Genomic DNA, 22,457 nt, shown 5'->3' with positions numbered 1-22,457 from the left:
ACTTTTATGAAGTAAACCACAGAAGTAATTAAAAAGATATGAAAGAAGTGAAAGACATGCCATGTTTCTGAATGAGACTAAATATTCAAGATAAATTACTTACCAATAAATATGTATAAATATTTTTAGCTTATCAGAAATGATTTTAATATTAAACTAGGCCATAAAAGTAGAGATATAACAATGGGTTATAAAATCCTGAAAAAGGGAATATTGAAGTCACACTCACACTACCATATAATAAAATGTAATATAGAATTCTGGTGATTAAAACCATATGATATTGGCAAAGAAGTGACAGATAAATGAAACAAAATGGATAACTTTAGAACAGACTAGTATATAGAAGAACATATTCCACAATAAAGGAAATGTCATAAGCCAATGGGGAAGGCTTTTTCATCTGACAAATAAGATGGAAAACACTAATAAACTTCAGAGAAAAGCAAGATCCTCAGAGAAGAAACAGACATGGTGAATACACATATAAAGAGATGTTTAATCTCGCCAGTAATTCAGGAGATGTAAATTGAGGCCACATTGATTTACCTTTCAATACTCCTTAGATTGGCAAAAACTAGCAAAACATACCAAATATTGGAGAAATGTAGAGCAAGGCAAAATCATGAACCTTGCCGCTGAGAATATAAATCAGAATAGTCCCATCGAAATTTGCATTATCCTTTACATTTAATGGTTACATCCCCTACAACCTAGAGTTTTGAATCCTAGATACACACTTCACTGAAATTGTTCCATATGTGCTTAAGGGGATTTGTGTGAAAATGTTTTAGAAGCATTGTTCATATATGCAATGAACAAGCAAAACAACATACTCATTGATGACAGAATAAAAAATACATTGTGGCATCTTCATACAATGAAGTAGTATACACCAGTGAAAATAAATGGGTAAAATTATAAAAGAAAACTGTTGAGAAAAAAAGCAGTCACAGAATACTACATACAGTATGATACTATTTTTATAAAATCCCAAACCAGCAAAAAAAATTTTTTTAAGATTTTATTTATTTATTTGACACACACACACAGAGAGAGAGAGAGCACATGAGAGTGCACAAGGAGGAGGAGGGGCAGAGGGAGAAGCAGGCTTCCCACTGAGCAGGGAGCCTGATGTGGGGCTCCATCCCAGGACCCTGGGATCATGACCTGAGCCAAAGGCAGACACTTAACTGACTGAGCCACCCAGGTGCCCCCCCCAAACCAGCAAAATTAAATGACAAATTACTTAGATCATTTGTGTGACAAAACTATTGTTTTAAGCAGGGTCGTGATAAATCCAACACACAGGAAGAGACAGGGTTTCTCCACGTTAGTCCCATTGACATCAGAAGTGGTAACTTGGTTGTCATTGATTGACCTATGCCTTGTTGGATGTTGAGCGACAGCCCAGGTCTCTACTCATTAGACGCAGGTTGTAAACCCCACCCCTCTTTCGAAAACCAAAAATGTGTCCAAAATTGCAGAAAGTCTCTTGAGAGATAAAATTGTTGCCAAATGGGAACCTCTGGATAAAGGTTACCCATAGATTTGGGACTAGGGAGCAAAGCAGGCAAATAGTAGGGGAGGAATCCAGGGGAAAGTGCCAAGTTAGCAATGACTCTTTGGTCCCTGGTTTGAGTTTATTTTCAGGGATGCATTTTATTACTACACCTCATGGCTTACATGCTTTTTAAATATCAGATAGTACATACTTATGTTTAACATTAACTGTATATGACAATCTATAGTAAAAATACCAGAATAGAATATCTCAAAATTAGCAATATACATTCTTAGAGACAAAGGTCATCAACAGTTTCTAATTGCTTCTCTGTATTGTCCATTTTCAAAAGAAAAAAAAAGAACAGGCATTAGTTGTACAAAAAACGCTTGTAAAACCTCTACAAATGAGATGACAACACTCCTTGATAATCATGGTAGAAAATGACACAAGTAGAATCATTTCAGAACTCATGAAAAAGTTCATTCCTTATTTTGTCGCTTACATTTATTATACAATCTAATGTTGAGACAGCAGCATTTGATCTAGCCAGATAACAGGGTCTTCTTTGGGTTGTCCTGCATCTCGGAGAGTGCTTGTTGATCTAGTGTGCACCCAGCTTTATTTTCACAAAAGCTCATAAAAAAGGATATGAAATTATTTGCGACTTTGCTCTATTGGAAGCTGCTGGCTGGGTTAGTCCCAGGCCCGCGATAAACCCCGGGGTTTGTTTCATCTGTTCTCTATAGCAGCTGACGCACAGCGTGTTCTGCTCTCTGTATTTCTAATTTTTGTGAACCCTTTGATCAAAATCTGATGATGTAAAAAACAAAACAATAGGATCAGTGGCAGCGGCAGCTAAATGAGTTCAAGAAGTTTCAAGAATTGTCACAGTTGAGAAAATGATTCCTTTTCTTCAAATTCGATCCAAATTCTGGATGCTGAGGGAGAGAGAATTAGGTATTATTTTATTTATTCCTGGTAGAACATGCTCCCAGAGCCCCACGGATAAATATTTGATGTGAATTCCACCGAGTACATAATCCAAGGGTCACCTTAGGCAATATGCACTGAAACTTCTTCCTTCCTCACAGGGAAAGAGATGCTTTTCTTCCTCTGGTCGTGGGATACATAACTAGATATATTTACGGCCCAAGCATATGCCCCTGTTTCTATTTAACCTTCATTTTTTAAAGAAGCCGAAACAGTAGAAATCAGGGATTTGAAACAAACTCTTCTCTACAATCTAGAAGAACTTACCTAAACTCTCTGAGACTTGGTTTCCTTGGAGGAGAAATGAGAGTCACCAGTACACCAGCCTGTCTGACTTCAGAGGTAGTTAAGAGAATCGCTTAAGGTTGTGGAGGAAAGTGCTTCAGGAACTGTTTGTGTCTGCCGACCTATACCTGTATCTATGTGACTGCGGCTCTAGAGAGATGGAATGTGTAAGAATTAAATAGATGCGCTTATTATCGCCAGAATATTTCTATTCCAGGGAAAACCAGTCATTTTATTTGGGGGAAGAGGGAGGTCAAAAGGAGTAAGGGAAACAGTTGGTTTGCTTGTTTATTTTGTGAGTGGCCCCATTCTAAGAAGTTCACAGCCTCTCTCTCTTTTCCCAATGGTCAAGCATTCTGGTCACTACTCCTACAGTTTGAAACTGTTGCTTAAGCGAAAGGCCAGTCCCTGGCCACTCCGTTCAAAGACTCCAGACACAGACATGTCCAATTCAGTGTTTCTCAACCACGGCCCATTTTGTTCTCCTTCTCCCGGCGACAGGTGGCAATATCTAGAGATATTTTTGATTGTCACAATGAGGGTGGAGGTCCTACCGTCAGCTTGTGGGGCAAGGCCAGGGTTGCTGCTAAACACCCTACAATGCGCAGGGTGGCTCTTCATCCCCAACAACAAAGAATTATCTGGCCTCGATATCAATAGTGCCAAGATTGAGAAACCCCCATCTAACTCAATATTGGGCAACTGTGAAATGGTTCAACTTTTTTGAAGCTTATTCTCCATCCCACTCGTGTATCCAGGGTTAACTGGTGATTAGAATGAAATTCAAGTTTCTGACTTGCTTTACACCATTGTATCAAAAAGTTTGAATAGGTGTACGTAAGTCTCTCTATTTACACTCTGTCGGTCTCCAGGGAATGGAGCCAACTGAGCATTTTAATGTTGGATTCAACTGCAGCAGAGTAGAATTCTTCTTGGTCAAATAAATATCTCTGATTTTCTTTTCATTGGGTCTCTACAACTGGTTCCTCACCTTTTGGTCTGATTCGGGTGATTTGTTCTAAGTTTAGAAAAGCTCATGCTTAAGGTTGAATCACCGTACCCCATCTCTTAAAACCATTCGATCAGACAGGTCCTCCATTATATTGGAAGGGACTCTAGGCAGCCGGAAGTCAGGAAACAAAGCAGACAGTGAGGGGCATCAGATGGTTTTCTAGGCAAATGAGGAGGCAGCTGCTAAGCTGGACTGACAAGAACAAACAATCAAGGGGCCAGGGACACACATATCCATTTAATACCATAGATAAGAACCTTGGAGGATTACCATTTTTTTTTAAGATTTAATTTCTTTATTTGACAGACAGAGATCACAAGCAGGCAGAGAGGCAGGCAGAGAGAGAGGAAGGGAAGCAGGCTCCCTGCTGAGCAGAGATCCCGATGCGATGCGGGGCTCCATCCCAGGACCCTGGGATCATGACCTGAGCTGAAGGCAGAGGCTTTAACCCATTGAGCCACCCAGGCGTCCCAGAGGATTACCATTTTTTAGTATAATTAGAAGAATATGTCTTCCTCCAATCACCAATACACAATATAGAATAATAAAACAACTGAAAGGGTCAGAGCTATATAGCAAATAGGACACCACCCAAAGCAGTCTTTACCATCACATAGTAATGTTTTTATCAAGCTGGTAAAATAACACCATGAGATGACCTACTACAGATGTCATGATGTATTTTAAGATAGCTCTCTTAAATTCCACTGGAATTTAGGAAACAATTTGGAATAAATGTATCCAAAGAAAAAATATTACTGATTCTCATAGGAAGATATTTTTTCCCCTTTTTCTTTTATATCTCCTTGACATTGACAGTGTGACTAATGTACTCAGTGGTATGGGAAATCCTCAAGGCAATGACATCACAGTATGTGATTTTTCCCTTGTGTACTCAGGAAAGTCAAAGTTCTTTTGTACACTTAAAGAATCAAAAAGCCTAACTTGAAATGGGAATAGTATCCAAAATAAACAAGTTGTAATATTCTCTTTCCCCCTCAACCCAGCCTTTCCCCCTGTAGTTTTAAAGTTTGGAATTAGGTTGTCATAATAGTCTGACTTTCATTTTTAATTAACTAGTTATTTAGAAAAGAAAGAATGAAAGAAGAAACTTGCTGTGTATTAAAACCATTGATGTGTAGTTTTCTTTGGGTTCTGGTGTTTGATGAAGTGCTTTACATTGGGTTTTTTTTGTTGTTGCCAGCAGCTGAAATACCTACTAATGCTTTCTGGCTCTAAAAGAACTGCACAGCATTGGCTACATATGTTTACCATTATCCACAGAACTGTCAGACCCTTTATTCCAGAGGAGGCATGCATGGAAATAGGCCAGGACGCAAAGGAACACAGTTCCGGTAGTGAAATTAGCAACTGGACAACATTCCCAGAGAAGCGGCTGAGTTCAGTTCTGGCAAAAATCCCACTGCTGCTGGTACCAAAAGGAAAAAAAAAAAAAAAGTAGAAGAAGAAGGAGAAGAAAAGAAATTATAAGATAAAGAAACACAAAAGATAAAATTTATCTAGGGAATAAAGGGTGGGTGGATATATATGATTTGCACAGCCGATCGAAAAGTAATTCTGATAATTCTTTCCATTTATGCTAAAGTTTTGGTTATTGGGTGATTTCTGATTTTGAAATGGCAAAATGCTTTTCTGAACCTGGATTATATGTGACAGTTTAACACTTAAGACTGGCAAACTTTTCACCTTTGAAGAGAATTTTAAAAGGTTATCCCCTTACTGTGGTCACAGGGTTTAAAAGCCATCATCATGATTGAACTAAATTGTGACCATTATTTGTATTTCCCCCAATCTGTATCCATTCACCAAAACAACTATGGTGAAGTAGAAAAAAAAGTCTATTTCTCAGTATAATTTATAAAATATTGGTAGGGTAACTTGAAATATGGATAATCAATACAAGATACGTTACCAATAATTTATGGTATTTCTTTAGTGTTTAATTAGAGGTTACTAGGTAACATGGATGCATTTGTAACATATTGCTGAATTTTCAAAATATTAAGGAGGGCCTTTTGATATCACAAAGCTTGTTGGGGAGCAGGTAAAAATCCATAAATTTACAGATCTGTATCACCATAATACAAAATGTATCTTGGCCTTTCAGACGCCACTAAAAATACTATGTGCTAATCATTGTAGATGTATTATTTTATTTAAGCTTAGCAACAATTGCTGAAATAGGTTTTATTATCCCTTAAAAGGTAAGGAAATTGAGGCATGAAGACTTACATAAGAAGTATTTGCAGAGCTAGAATTTGCACCCTGGTCTGTCTGACTCTGAATCTACATTGTAGACTCAATAAACCCATTTCCCCTTCTTTCTGGACCCACAGCTAGACTATATTTCCCAGCCTCCCTGGTATTTAGATATGGCCTTATGACCAAGTTCCAGGCACTGGGATGTAAACGGAGGATTTTACCATTTCCTTGCAGTACCCTCTTTTACACTATTGCTTTGAGGCAAATATGTGTGGACACCTTTGATATTTTGAATATGATGGAGGCACAGAAAAAATGGTCCTGGGCCCCTATGTTGACCCTTGAAAAAAAAAGAAAGGCATCTGCCAGTCAGATACATCTATTTTGGAATTTATGTCAATGAGAAAAAACTTCTGTTGTATTTGAACCATCATACATGTTGGCTCTTTGTTATAGCTGCTACACTGCTTTGCCTGTATACAGTATTGTCTGTGTATGATGGTAATAGGTCTTTCCTCATACTGAAAGGACTCAGAGAAGTCCATACAAATGGGCAAACCTGGAAATAACTTTTACATAGAGACCTGAAGAAAAGACATGTGAAGGAACAAGGAGACCCTTCATCAACTCTTTTAAAGAAACTTGCATTCAGAAAAGACATCTCTTATTTTTCCAAATAATCAACAAACAACTCAAGAGTCATAAAAACAACTTCTGGATATTTGAAAATTGGATATACTGTGTGAAGACCAATACTATGTACATATTTCTATGTACATAGAAATACTATGTACACAGTGATTTTTTTCCAACTCTCCCCCCTTGGATAATTATTTTTTTTAAGATTTTATTTATTTATTTGACAGAGAGACAGCAAGAGAGGGAACTCAAGCAGGGAGGGGGGAGGAAGAAGGAGAAGCAGGTTCCCTGCTGAGTAGGAAGCCCGACAGGGAGCTCGATCCCACATGACCTGAGCTGAAGGCAGATGCTTAACTGACTGTGCCACCCAGGTGCCCTTGGATAATTATTTTTATATGATAGATTTTACTTGAAAAACTCAGAAGGCAAGGGAAAGGAAATCAAGAAGCCCCATGATCCCTCAATGGGATCATTTAATTCGAGCAAACAAGAGTTGCTTACAATTAAATAAAATTTTCAAGCTCTTAGGGATATTATACTTCACTTTTATAAATTCTGGTGATCAGGCATGAAATTGAACTTCTCTAAAAATCAACATTAATGAGCTTTCAGGGTACTTATGTTTGTATGAAAAAACATCCCTAAAAACCTACATTTTTGTGCATCTATTTTAAAATGTATTTAAAGAAGCCCTTGGGATAATGCTGGAGCTTTATAGGATTGTCATAAAAATACTGTATGATCTAAAGTGAAATCTTAATGTCTGCAAGGAGAATAAAGCTGTTCTAGTTGGAGTTGGGACAATGGAGCAAAGTCTGCTTCTTCCCCTGTTGACCCAATCCAGGTCCAGTCTGGTCTGGCCTTGATCTCTGACTATCCCATGTGGTGGTGAGTGAATAGTGTCAAAGTTCCAGACAGGAGGCAGTGAAATAGAGTGGGAATATCATAAATTCTAGAATAAGAGACACCTGCCTTTTCTACTTGTTAGCCATTTAGCTTTGGTTAAGTCATTAGATATCTCTAATTCTGAATTGTGATTTATCTGCAAAACAAAAAGATGCTACCTACCTTGGATGGTTTTGGTGAGACTTACCAATAATATAAAAGGAGCCCCTGGCAAAAATAGACAATAAGTAGAAGTGGTTGCTCTCATTGTGGGAGCACAGCCCATTGTTAGAGCACTGTTCTGTCTCACGGGGAGGGAAGTTGACAAGACTTTGCTGGAAGGCCCCAATCTTTGGTCTAATGGTCAGACTCGGGTTTTAGTCCAAGTAGGGAAAAGCTGGTACACAAACACATAGAAAACAGATGTTCAGTCATAAGGATAGAGAGAAGATTTCCGGGAGCACAGAAGCCAGTCCAGGATCACCAGGTACTAGGTTTATGACAGCATAACTGCCTCCAGATCTTAGTCACTAGAATGGAGCACCTTTTGTATGGACAGATGTGGACAAGTTGTCTCAAAAACTGGGAAGAGCTGACTCTCCAGGCTATAGCCATATTGTGTCTGCATCTACCTGAGCTTGAGACTGGCAGACTGAAAGTTGTTATGAAAAGTGAGCTATGTTTCTCATTTTTTTTGCTTTATCTTTGTATCACATTCAATGATAAACCTTTTCCAGATTCTTATTTGCAGTCATGAGAAGGAATTCTTCAATTCTTTCAAATACAGACTTATATAATGAGATTTGAACTTCCATGTCTTCTAATTTCTAAATTATTTATGATTCCTCATTGTATTTCTGCTTGAAGATCCTGACTTGTGCATTTAACTGGCCTACTCAAATAACTCTTAGGGTAGAGAATGTGTCTTACTATCTCAGTCAGGGTCCCATAAGAAAGCAAATGGCACTCTCAAGCAAATAATGGAGTCAAAGGAAATAAAGGGCTATTTACAAAGATATGAGCAAGGTTAAGGGAAATCAATAAGGGACAGTGTCAGTACTCGGGGACTAGCAATGTTGGGAAGCTGGTACCACCCATAGGGCTAAAGAGACAAGGGAAGGAGAGAGTAGGGGTCATCTGATAGAGACTGTGGCCTTTAGTAGAGGTTTGCAAGCAACTAAAGCAGAAGCTATATCCTCATTTCATTTCCTCCATGCCTTCTACCCTCTAACTTCCTCCCATTGTCTCTCATTGGCCAAATTCAACCAGAAACCAGAAGACAAAAGGAGAAAAAAAATTATCCATATTTGTCTTCTTTTAAAAATCTCTTACAGAGGACATCCACCTGGCTCAGTGGGTGGAGCATGTGACTCTGGAACTTGGGGTTGTGAGTTCAAGTCCCACCATGGGTGTGGAGCTTAATTAAAAAAATAAAATCTTGAAATAAATAAATAGATAAATAAATTTCTCTTACAGATACTGCACATATCGTTATTGAATTGAGCTTTATGCTTTACTGGTTTATAAAGACAAAACAAAAAACCTCCGCTAAACTGTACTGCTGACATTGTCTCTTCATTAAGACTCTTCATATAAATCCTTTATCCTCCCTTTGCTTGCTTGCTTCCTTCCTTCCCTTCCTTCTTCCTCCAACTGAGACTTAGTCTCATGGGGGTCAGAGATGTAAACTGATGCTATTCATAGGATGAAGGCTTTAAATGGAGGTATAGAGATGTATACAAAAGGCTGTGAGAACAGTGAAGAGCCGTCTTAAGTCTGCCACAGGGAATCAGAGAGGTTGATGCAGGACCTTCCCTTGAAAGAGTATTCCAGATATGTCAAAATGAGAAGGAGGAAGACTGCTAAGGTGCCGGCCAACCATGAAGAATTTCCTGCTGCTTCTCTTACCTCTGTGCTCAATCATGGGATGCATCATCAGGGTGCGGGACAGCCCCAGAGACAATCGCTTCTAAGGCCCCCTTGCTCCAGTGAGAGGGAGGGAGGGAGGACAGAGAGATGAGTGTCTCGAGCTGAAGGGACCTCTGCTCCTGAAGTCGGCTTTCACTACAGACCTCCTAAGGTTGGATATGGATATGATTAGGGTCTGCAATAAGTGACATCTGTTTGCTCTGACCTTTGGGTAATGTGGCGTTTCTTTCTCTGGGGCAGATGCTAGAAAGGTGTTTATTGTGAGTTGACAGGGGTCTTGGTGGGTGGTGAGGTGTGAGTCAAAATTCGACTATGCATTTTGGCATTTTGTCTACAGATGTTTCTCAGATGTTTGTGGGCAGGCATGTCTTTAAATAAAGAAATACTAAATGTATGTTTCTTTTGTGGAGAAAGGAAAAAACTCACACTTAAAAGCTTGGCCCTTTATGCCTTCTATGGTACTCTTGTTTTGTGGCCAGATTAGGGTTAGTTATTGCACGTATTTTCCGAATGGAGATTTTGATCATTTAAGGAAAAATCATCTGTTAGTTTGAAATTCCCATGCTGATGAAGAACTCGAACATTGCAGTGGGGAAAGTATGGGAAACTTCATAAGGTACCAGATACTAAATGTATGCAGTCTTGCTCTCCTTCATCCTTCTCATGTACTCTTTCCCCTCCTCAGGCCAAAAACTGGATTTGGTAAGGCTCATTCCTTACTCCAAATGTTCACTGCATTTGGAGTTGAGGGTGTCCTCAGAATTCAAAATCTATACCCATTTATTATACCATGGAAGTCATATCTTCCATTGCAGATGCTAGTTTTGTAATATTAGAGAGAGATATCTTGAAGGATATTCAACTTTTAATTTTTTCAGAATTACATTGATATATAAAAAATTGATTCACAAAGGTATGGAAAATCAAACCATGCTTTTGAGACTATCTTTCTCTTTTTTTCTATCTTAAGAAAAAAAAAGTAACTAAAAGAAAAATAGTCTATTTGTTTTGGGTTCCCAGAATCAACAGTTTTAAAAGTGTTTCTCAAGTCTCTAAAGAAATTCTCTTTTAGTTTGAAAAATCTATTTGAGGGGTGCCTGGGTGGCGCAGTTGGTTACGTGACTAACTTTGCCTCAAGTCATGATCCTGGAGTCCAGGGATCGAGTCCTACATCAGGCTCCCTGCTCAGCAGGGAATCTGTTTCTCCTTCTGGCCTTCCCCCTCTCATGCTCTCTCTCTCTCATTCTCTCTCAGATAAATAAATAAATACAATCTTTAAAAAAAAGGAAGAAAAAAGAAAAATCTATTTGAAAAACTTAACAAACGGGTGCCTGGATGGCTCAATGGGTTAAAGCCTCTGCCTTTGGCTCAGGTCATGATCACAGGGTCCTGGGATTGAGTCCCACATCAGGCTCTCTGCTCATCAGGGAGCCTGCTTCCATCTCTCTCTCTTTGCCTGTCTCTCTGCCTACTTGTGATCTCTGTCTGTCAAATAAATAAAATCTTTAAAAAAGAAAAACTTCACAAACAGATGAAAAAACTCCTTACAGAGTTGATTAATCTGTTTAGTGAATAAATGGGAAATAGTGATAATGAAATGAGCCTGGAAACCAAGAGCTTAAACATTATGTAGAGTTTTCCTGCTTCATATCAAAACTTCTTGAAATAATGTTTTTGACAGATGCTTACTTTGACCTCTACTTATTAGCAGTCGTATGGAATTTACCCCCCAAAAAGTTATTTTCAAAATGAGTTTGTTGTGTATGGTTAAGAAGACCAACTTCTTCACTTAAAATTCTTAAACATTAATGATCAGCTTAACAAGAAGGAAATATTTTATCTAACCCTTCTGCTTAAAAAACAAAGATAGCTGATGAATGATTATAAGAATAGTTGCAAACAAAATGATAAGACTATTGTTACCTTTGTTAGTGACTGTGTTCTGGTAAGGGATATAAAAGCCGCTTCTTCAACTTAGCTATTGTACAGACCTATACTGTGGGGCTTCTGCAAAAATAAAACCTAGAAATGTGAAGTATGAAAACCCACATAAAAGATTGCTTACAGTCCTGCTTTCTTTCTCCCAACTCAGGATAGTGTGTTCCAGCAAATCTAGAGAACAAATCTACCTGAAAATATTTCTTCATTTAATCAATAAAATGATTTCTTTATTTTAACCCATTGTTACACTAATGGCTGACTTGTTTCAATGACTTATGGAAAGTGGGTCTGTCTTTACAGATTTTGGGGGACCTCAGAGAGTCTAACTGTAGCCAGTCAGTAATAGTTGCTTGGTCAGAGAGCCACATGCTCTTTCTTGATTTCCTTTTCTCCTGGGTCTTATCCCACTTCTCCCGTCCCTTTCCTCACTTCTCACCTACTTGGAGGGAAAAACCGTGGTACATACAGCTCTATTTTTTCTTTACCCAAAATATATTCAGCAGAAGGTCCTAAGAACGGCTGACTTGGCTTCCATTGCTAATGTAGCAAATGGTCGTCAGGGTTTGTGAGGTTCAGTATTTCAGGTTCGTCCAGTACCGTAAAGGCAAACGTGTCAATCAGGATAGGAGAGGTCGTGTTACACAAGCAAACAATGAAGCCATCACAGAAGCTGGAAAGAACAAAGGTTTATATCTCAGCTGCTCCATATGCTCAGAGCAAATTGGTGGGATTTTTGTTTGTTTGGTTTTGTCTAAACTGAGCTCTCGACAGAGACATAAAATAAAATGATCTGAAATAAAAATGACTGCTTTGCATGTAATAAGCATTCAGTAAATACTTATGAGTGGCAGGTTATTAGTTTTCTATTGCTGTGTAACAAATTAGCATATGTTTAGCAGCTTAAAACCACACCCATTTCTGATGTCTGTAGTTCTCTAGATCTGACGTAGTTCTGTAGATCTGACGTAGATCTGATGTCAGTTCCATAGATCCGAAGTTCAGCCTGGTGTAACTGGGTTCTCTGTTCACGGCATATGAGGCTAAAATCATGACATTGGCCAGCCTGGTTTCTCATCTAGTGGCTTCAGAGAATTCACTGCCAAGCTCATTTAGGCTATTGATGGAGTTCAGTTCCTTCCAGTTGAAAACCTGAGGTCCCCATTTTCATGCTGGCTATCAGCGGGGTCTCTCAGCTCCTGGAAGCTGCTAGAATTCCAGCTCATGGAGGAAAGTTTCTTCAAAGCCGGCAACAGATAATCTCCCACGCATCAGATCTTTTTTTTTTTAATAATTTTTTTAATATTTTAATTTATTTGAGACAGACAGAGAGAGATCACAAGTGGGCAGAGAGGCAGGCAGAGAGAGAGGGGGAAGCAGGCTCCCTGCTGAGCAGAAAGCCCGATGTGGGGCTGGATCCCAGGACTCTGAGATCATGACCTGAGCCAAAGGCAGAGGCTTAACCCACTGAGCCACCCAGGCGCCCCATCAGATCATTTTTATGCTACAAATCTCTCTGACTTTTTCCATCTCTTACCTCTAGATACATATCTCAAGGGCTCCTATGTTTAAGTCAGGCCCACCCAGACAATTTCCATATCTTCCTGTCAGCTGATTTGGGATCTTATTACAACTGCAAAACCCCTTTCGCATAGAAAGTAACATAGTCACTGGAGCAATATTATTTCCAGGTTCCATGGATGCTCTAGGAGAGGGGACTTTATAAAGGTGAGGGTCATTAAAGATCATTCCATTTAATTTATTTTTATTATTTACTTTTTCAAGAGAGAGAGACTCTCCATGCTGTAATGGGGCCTGACGCGGGGCTCCATCTCACAACCCTGAGATCATGCGGTAAGCCAGAATCAAGAGTCAGACACCTAAGCAACTGAGCCAGTCAGGCGCCCCATTAAGGGTCATTTGAGAGTTCCATCTACTACAGCAGCCTGGTCAGAATAGAGAAGGTAATACTGATTTGTCCAGATGACTTGGGTTTAAGACCCAGTTCTGTTGGTTATTAACTGCATCATTTGAAGCAAGCCATGAGGCTTTCTTCTCTGTATCAGTTTCCACAAGTATAAAATGGGACTATTATTCCCTGCCCTGCAAACCCTAGAGAGCACTTGTGAGCATCAAATGAGATTATGCGAAAGCTCTTTGTAAACTTTAAAGATCAACACAAATGCAAGTTATTATTATTTTGTTTGAATTTAATTTTGCTTCTGAGGGCCTGTGAGACCGGATCTTTTAAGAAAAACAATGCTGGATGAGGAGGGAGGCAAGCATAGGGGCGGGGGAAGGTCTTGAGAGACACAGGCTTTTTGGCTTTGTGTCCTCACAGAACACAAATTTGATGAGCTAATCGTAAAATAAGTGAAAGCATATGATGCACATTTCTTTTTTTAATGCATGAAATAGGTGTAAAATTTTAGAGGATCACTTTGGCAAGATGTTTTTGGCCTCTGCTCTATATAATGATAATAATACATTACCATATATTTATGTGGTGTTTTCTGCAGGAACTGAAATACTTTATAGAAAGCACTGTTCCTCTTCTGAATATGACAGTGAGGTAGCAGCAGATGTAAAGCATTTATCTCAGTATAATGTTAGCATATAGACAAGGCCATTCCAGAACACAGGACCCTGAAGCCACCCATAAGTACTTTCTTTTTTTCCTTTGATTTATGGTATCTCCCCCAGTTAACCAATAGTTCTGGACCTTGAAGAACCCCAAGCCTATCTTATTAGCACATACCTACTCCATATATATATATTTTTACACTAAGGTTGAGCATCTGAATAATCGCATGCTTCCAGTTGAACATTCTCACTTGGTTGTAGGCATCAAATAAATAAAAGTTCACACTGATTGAATAAAATCTATGAAGGTGTTGCTTAATGCACAGCCTTGAATTTGCCAGGTTATACACAAGTACACTAAGTGATCATCAGACACCCAGGTAATTCTTGAGACACAGGACTAAATCCTATGGTCCAAAGCCATTATCTTTGCTCTGAATCCATTATGAAGGACACTACCAAGAATGTTTGGAATAAGCTCATCACATATGGAAATACACTCGCAACAATATTTATTTATTTATTTATTTATTTATTTATTTATTTATTTTTAAAAGACTTTATTTGTTTATTTGACAGAGAGAGAGAGATCACAAGTAGGCAGAAAGGCAGCCAGAGGGAGAGGGGGAAGCAGGCTTCCCGCTGAGCAGAGAGCCCGATGCGGGGCTTGATCCCAGGACCCTGAGATCATGACCCGAGCTGAAAGCAGAGGCTTAACCCACTGAGCCACCCAGGCGCCCTTCTCAACAACATATAAACTTTGTTTCCCCTTCAGTCCTTTCTCCTTATCCCATGGAGGTTAGAATCTGGCCTATTTTATTTCCACTGAAACTACGCAAGAGAAAATGGTTTCTAACACACACCATGAGAAAGGAGGTTAGCTATAAGGAAGAACTTTCTGACAGTAATAGTTGCTTAATATTGCAGGGAGTAACTTAAAGAGTTATTGTGACTTGCTACCCAGGAGGATTTAAATGGGGACGATGTCTACGGCATTGGTCCTGGTGTGAGGCTAGAGAAGAATCTGGGATCCATTTTTCATGGCTTCTTCCTATAATTCTCTTCTTCTTTTTGTTTGTTTCTGGCTTTTATTTTCTTCCTTTTTTAAGAAAGGCAGACATGCAGTAGCTCATTTGTATGTGTCTGGAATGTTGGAAGCCTGACTACCCTATGTTCTCCTACACACGGACTTGGAGAGCTTGTTTGGAGATTCTAGCAGGGGTGTGCAGCCACTCCTGTACCCTTGACTGAGGAACAGTCGTCCCCTTCCACTGAGCACACAGCCTCAGGAGGGACGTACATGGAGCGGTGAGGGAGGGAGGAGACACCCGCCTGGCCAGCCAGATCAGCCAAGTCAACCCTGGCCATCAATGAGGTGATGGATGTTACAGCCAGATCGCCCTTACATCCTCTCTTACTTCTTTCTTTAATGATGAATTCTTAGGCTGAACATAGAATGGCCACACATCTATTCCAGGTTTTTATTCTTAACTTTAAAAAAAAATATTGTCTGCTATTTTAAAATCACAGTCCTCCCCTGTCCAAACCATGGGTTCTAGGTTTCAGGTTTCTAGTTTGTTCCTTCACCTGATGGATTTATTTTCTCCCAATTCTAACATTTCTGACCCTCAACACCAGATTTTTCAAGACGGTCATAAAGAGAACAACCACTTTGGGGGCACGGGCTGGTAATCTGCTCTTGGCTGTTGTCTGGGTTTACGTTCATTGTAACCAAAGAGCCATCATCTGTGACCCCATTTTAAAAATCAATTCTAATGACACATTCTTTAAAATAGAAATAGCAATACTTTTCTTATTGACTCAAAAATGTACATCAGTAGTTAGAACCACCCAAAATGTTAGCTGATTTAATATCTGAAGCTGTTACAAATATTGTGTAATTTGTCTTATACCTCATGTGTCATTTAGATGCTTAACAATAAAAGAGAATCAGTATAAAGCTCTTTCGTTCTTTTGTCATTGAGGTATAATTAACATGCAATGCTATATTAGTTTCAGGTGTACAACATATCGATTCAACAATTCTGTATATTACTTAGTGCTCGCTATAATAAGTGTAGTCACCAGCTGTCGCCATACAATAGGATTACAATATTATTGACTATATATGCGCTACTTTTCATCTCCATCACTTATTTGTTTTAAAATTGGAAGTTTGTCTATTTCACCCTCCCCTGACCCACCTCCCCTCTGGCAGTCACCAGCTTGTTTTCTGTATTTAAGAATCTGGGTTTTTTTTTTTATTTATGTGTTTATGCATTTGTTTTGTTTTGTTAGAATTTACATAGAAGTGAAAACATATATTTGGTTTTCTCTGACTGACTTATTTCACTTATCATAATGCTCTCCAGGTCCATCTGTGCTGTCACAAATGGCAAGATTCCATTCCTTTTTATGGCTGAGTAATATGCCATTATATCTATACACAGACACACATATATACATTATATATGTATAGACCCATTGTGTATATATACTATATGTATGAGACATATATACATACATAAATATGAGATAGTATATATATATATATATATATATATATACTATCATACATCTTCTTTACCCATTTATCTATTGATTTATCAATGGGCACTTGGGCTGCATCCATATGTTGGTGGCTATAAATAATGCTGCAATAAAGGTAGGGGTGCTTTTTTTTTTTGTATTAGTATTTTCATTTCCTTTGGGTAAATACCAAGTGGTGGAATTACTAGATCATGTGATATTCCTATTTTTAATTTTTTGAAGAATGTCTCTACTGGTTTCTACAGTAGCTGCACCAATTTACATTCCCACCAATGGGCCACTAGGGTTTTCTTCACGTCCCCATCAACATTTGTTATTCCTTGCCTTTTGATTCTAACCATTCTAACTGGTGTGAGGTGATATCTCACTGTGGTTTTGATTTGCTTTTCCCTGAGGATTAATGATGTTGAACATCTATTCATGTGTCTCTTGGCCACCTAAGTGTCTTCTTTGGAAAGCTCTCTCCTTTTAATAGCAAGCTGCTAATCTTGTACATTCATGTGCAACTGTTTAGAAATGACAGTAGGACTTATAAGTTTCAGATATGAGTAGAGTTTGACCAGTCATGAATCTTAATAATGTGACATAATGTCAGACAGCAGGTTCTTTTTTTTTTCTTCTCCTATGCTAAGGCTAAATATATAGCAAGATTTTTTTTAATTTTATTTTCTATAAACATATATTTTTTCCCCAGGGGTACAGGTCTGTGAATCGCCAGGTTTACACACTTCACCGCACTCACCATAGCACATACCCTCCCCAATGTCCATAATAACCCCACCCCCCTCTCCCAAACCCCTCCCCCCAGCAACCCTCAGTTTGTTTTGTGAGATTAAGAGTCACTTATGGTTTATCTCCCTCCCAATCCCATCTTGCTTCATTTACTCTTCTCCTATCCCCTTAACCCCCATGTTGCATCTCCTCTCCCTCATATCAGGAAGATCATATGATAGTTGTCTTTCTCCGATTGACTTATTTCGCTAAGCATGATACCCTCTAGTTCCATCCACGTCGTCGCAAATGGCAAGATTTCATTTCTTTTGATGGCTGCATAGTATTCCATTGTGTATATATACCACATCTTCTTTATCCATTCGTCTATTGATGGACATCTAGGTTCTTTCCATAGTTTGGCTATTGTAGACATTGCTGCTATAAACATTCAGGTGCACGTGCCCCTTCGGATCACTACATTTGCATCTTTAGGGTAAATACCCAGTAGTGCAATTGCTGGGTCATAGGGTAGTTCTATTTTCAACACTTTGAGGAACCTCCATGCTGTTTTCCAGAGTGGTTGCACCAGCTTGCATTCCCACCAACAGTGTAGGAGGGTTCCCCTTCCTCCGCATCCTCGCCAGCATCTGTCATTTCCTGACTTGTTAATTTTAGCCATTCTGACTGGTGTGAGGTGATATCTCATTGTGGTTTTGATTTGTATTTCCCTGGTGCCGAGTGATATGGAGCACTTTTTCATGTGTCTGTTGGCCATCTGGATGTCTTCTTTGCAAAAATATCTGTTCATGTCTTCTGCCCATTTCTTGATTGGATTATTTGTTCTTTGGGTGTTGAGTTTGCTAAGTTCTTTATAGATTCTGGACACTAGCCCTTTATCTGATATGTCGTTTGCAAATATCTTCTCCCGTTCTGTCAGTTGTCTTTTGGTTTTGTGAACTGTTTCCTTTGCTGTGCAAAAGCTTTTGATCTTGATAAAATCCCAATAGTTCATTTATGCCCTTGCTTCCCTTGCCTTTGGCAATGTTCCTAGGAAGATGTTGCTGCGGCTGAGGTCGAAGAGGTTGCTGCCTGTGTTCTCCTCAAGGATGTTGATGGATTCCTTTCTCACATTGAGGTCCTTCATCCATTTTGAGTCTATTTTCGTGTGTGGTGTAAGGAAATGATCCAATTTCATTTTTCTGCATGTGGCTGTCCAATTTTCCCAACACCATTTATTGAAGAGGCTGTCTTTTTTCCATTGGACATTCTTTCCTGCTTTGTCGAAGATTAGTTGACCATAGAGTTGAGGGTCTATTTCTGGGCTCTCTATTCTGTTCCATTGATCTATGTGTCTGTTTTTGTGCCAGTACTATGCTGTCTTGATGATGACAGCTTTGTAATAGAGCTTGAAGTCTGGAATTGTGATGCCACCAACTTTGGCTTTCTTTTTCAATATTCCTTTGGCTATTCGGGGTCTTTTCTGGTTCCATATAAATTTTAGGATTATTTGTTCCATTTCTTTGAAAAAAATGGATGGTACTTTGATAGGAATTGCATTAAATGTGTAGATTGCTTTAGGTAGCATAGACATTTTCACAATATTTATTCTTCCAATCCAGGAGCATGGAACATTTTTCCATTTCTTTGTGTCTTCCTCAATTTCTTTCATGAGTACTTTATAGTTTTCTGTGTATAGATTCTTAGTCTCTTGGGTTAGGTTTATTCCTAGGTATCTTATAGTTTTGGGTGCAATTGTAAATGGGATGGACTCCTTAATTTCTCTTTCTTCTGTCTTGTTGTTGGTGTAGAGAAATGCAACTGATTTCTGTGCATTGATGTTATATCCTGACACTTTACTGAATTCCTGTACCAGTTCTAGCAGTTTTGGAGTGGAGTCTTTTGGGTTTTCCACATATAGTATCATATCATCTGCGAAGAGTGATAGTTTGACTTCTTCTTTGCCGATTTGGATGCCTTTAATTTCTTTCTGTTGTCTGATTGCTGAGGCTAGGACTTCTAGTACTATGTTGAATAGCAGTGGTGATAACGGACATCCCTGCCATGTTCCTGACCTTAGCAGAAATGCTTTCAGTTTTTCTCCATTGAGAATGATATTTGCGGTGGGTTTTTCATAGATGGCTTTGATAATATTGAGGTATGTGCCCTCTAGCCCTACACTTTGAAGAGTTTTGATCAGGAAGGGGTGCTGTACTTTGTCAAATGCTTTTTCAGCATCTATAGAGAGTATCATATGGTTCTTGTTCTTTCTTTTATTAATGTGTTGTATCACATGGATTGATTTGCGGATGTTGAACCAACCTTGCAGTCCTGGAATAAATCCCACTTGGTCGTGGTGAATAATCCTTTTGATGTACTGTTGAATCCTATTGGCTAGTATTTTGGTGAGAATTTTTGCATCTGTGTTCATCAAGGATATTGGTCTGTAGTTCTCGTTTTTGATGGGATCCTTGTCTGGTTTGGGGATCAAGGTGATGCTGGCCTCATAAAATGAGTTTGGAAGTTTTCCTTCCATTTCTATTTTTTGGAACAGTCTCAGGAGAATAGGAATTAGTTCTTCTTTAAATGTTTGGTAGAATTCCCCCGGGAAGCCGTCTGGCCCTGGGCTTTTGTTTGTTTGGAGATTTTTGATGACTGTTTCAATCTCCTTACTGGTTATGGGTCTGTTCAGGCTTTCTATTTCTTCCTGGTTCAGTTGTGGTAGTTTATATGTCTCTCGGAATGCATCCATTTCTTCCAGATTGTCAAATTGGTTGGCATAGAGTTGCTCATAATATGTTCTTATAATTGTCTGTATTTCTTTGGTGTTAGTTGTGATCTCTCCTCTTTCATTCATGATTTTATTTATTTGGGTCCTTTCTCTTTTCTTTTGGATAAGTCTGGCCAGGGGTTTATCAATCTTATTAATTCTTTCAAAGAACCAGCTCCTAGTTTCGTTGATTTGTTCTATTGTTTTTTTGGTTTCTATTTCATTGATTTCTGCTCTGATCTTTAGGATTTCTCTTCTCCTGCTGGGTTTAGGGTCTCTTTCTTGTTCTTTCTCCAGCTCCTTTAGGTGTAAGGTTAGGTTGTGTAACTGAGACCTTTCTTGTTTCTTGAGAAAGGCTTGTACCGCTAAATATTTTCCTCTCAGGACTGCCTTTGCTGTGTCCCACAGATTTTGAACCGTTGTATTTTCATTATCATTTGTTTCCATGATTTTTTTCAATTCTTCTTTAATTTCCTGGTTGACCCATTCATTCTTTAGAAGGATGCTGTTTAGTCTCCATGTATTTGGGTTCTTTCCAAATTTCCTCTTGTGATTGAGTTCTAGCTTCAGAGCATTGTGGTCTGAAAATATGCAGGGAATGATCCCAATCTTTTGATACCGGTTGAGACCTGATTTAGGACCGAGGATGTGATCTATTCTGGAGAATGTTCCATGGGCACTAGAGAAGAATGTGTATTCTGTTGCTTTGGGATGAAATGTTCTGAATATATCTGTGATATCCATCTGGTCCAGTGTGTCATTTAAGGCCTTTATTTCCTTGTTTATCTTTTGCTTGGATGATCTGTCCATTTCAGTGAGGGGAGTATTAAAGTCCCCTACTATTTTTGTATTATTGTTGATGTGTTTCTTTGATTTTGTTATTAATTGGTTTATATAGTTGGCTGCTCCCATGTTAGGGGCATAGATATTTACAATTGTTAGATCTTCTTGTTGGACAGATCCTTTGAGTATGATATAGTGTCCTTCCTCATCTCTTATTATAGTCTTTGGCTTAAAATCTAATTGATCTGATATAAGGATTGCCACTCCTGCTTTCTTCTGATGTCCATTAGCATGGTAAATTCTTTTCCACCCCCTCACTTTAAATCTGAAGGTGTCTTCGGGTTTCAAATGAGTTTCTTGTAGGCAACATATAGATGGGTTTTGGTTTTTTATCCATTCTGATACCCTGTGTCTTTTGATTGGGGCATTTAGCCCATTAACATTCAGGGTAACTATTGAGAGACATGAATTTAGTGCCATTGTATTGCCTGTAAGGTAACTGTTATTGTATATTGTTTCTGTTCCTTTCTGGTGTACTACTTTTAGGCTCTCTCTTTGCTTAGAGGACCCCTTTCAATATTTCCTGTAGAGCTGGCTTGGTGTTTGCAAATTCTTTCAGTTTTTGTTTGTCCTGGAAGCTTTTAATCTCTCCTTCTATTTTCAATGATAGCCTAGCTGGATATAGTAGTCTTGGCTGCATGTTTTTCTCATTTAGTACTCTGAATATATCATGCCAGCTCTTTCTGGCCTGCCAGGTCTCTGTGGATAAGTCTGCTGCCAATCTAATATTTTTACCATTGTATGTTACAGACTTCTTCTCCCGGGCTGCTTTCAGGATTTTCTCTTTGTCACTAAGACTTGTAAATTTTACTATTAGGTGATGGGGTGTGGACCTATTCTTATTGATTTTGAGGGGGGTTCTCTGCACCTCCTGGATTTTGATGTTTGTTCCCTTTGCCATATTGGGGAAATTCTCTTCAATAATTCTCTCCAATATACCTTCTGCTCCCCTCTCTCTTTCTTCTTCTTCTGGAATCCCAATTATTCTAATGTTGTTTCATCTTATGGTGTCACTTATCTCTCGAATTCTGCCCTCGTGGTCCAGTAGCTGTTTGTCCCTCTTTTGCTCAGCTTCTTTATTCTCGTCATTTGGTCTTCTATATCACTAATTCTTTCTTCTGCCTCATTTATCCTAGCAGTGAGAGCCTCCATTTTTGATTGCACCTCATTAATAGCTTTTTTTGATTTCAACTTGATTAGATTTTAGTTCTTTTATTTCTCCAGAAAGGGCTTTTATATCTCCCGAGAGGGTTTCTCTAATATCTTCCATGCCTTTTTCGAGCCCGGCTAGAACCTTGAGAATCATCATTCTGAACTCTAGATCTGACATATTACCAATGTCTGTATTGATTAGGTCCCTAGCCTTTGGTACTGCCTCTTGTTCTTTTTTTTGTGGTGAATTTTTCTGCCTTGTCATTTTGTCCAGATAAGAGTATATGAAGGAGTAAGTAAAATACTAAAAGGGTGGCAACAACCCCAGGAAAATATGCTTTAGCCAAATCAGAAGAGATCCCAAATCATGAGGGGTGGGGGAGGAGGGGATATAAAGAGGTTTAGAAAGAAAAAAAAAAAAAAAAAAAAAAAAAAAAAAA

General features: G+C 38.8%; 1 long non-coding RNA gene across 1 annotated transcript in view; it reads right to left on the bottom strand.

Moving 5' to 3' along the window:
- Positions 1–1,830: 1,830 nt before the first annotated feature.
- Positions 1,831–22,457, bottom strand: part of LOC116868200 — a 37,951-nt gene continuing 17,324 nt past the window's right edge. The window contains exon 3 of the long non-coding RNA XR_004382764.1: positions 1,831–2,445. This is a non-coding gene — a long non-coding RNA (uncharacterized LOC116868200). The remainder of the gene's footprint in view (positions 2,446–22,457) is intronic.

Source organism: Lontra canadensis, unplaced genomic scaffold (genome assembly GCF_010015895.1).
Source record: "Lontra canadensis isolate GAN:19392208 unplaced genomic scaffold, GSC_riverotter_1.0 scaffold14, whole genome shotgun sequence".
Lineage (NCBI taxonomy): Eukaryota > Metazoa > Chordata > Mammalia > Carnivora > Mustelidae > Lontra > Lontra canadensis.
The sequence above is the reverse complement of the archived record's forward strand: the minus strand, read 5'-3'. Positions and strand labels throughout refer to the sequence as shown.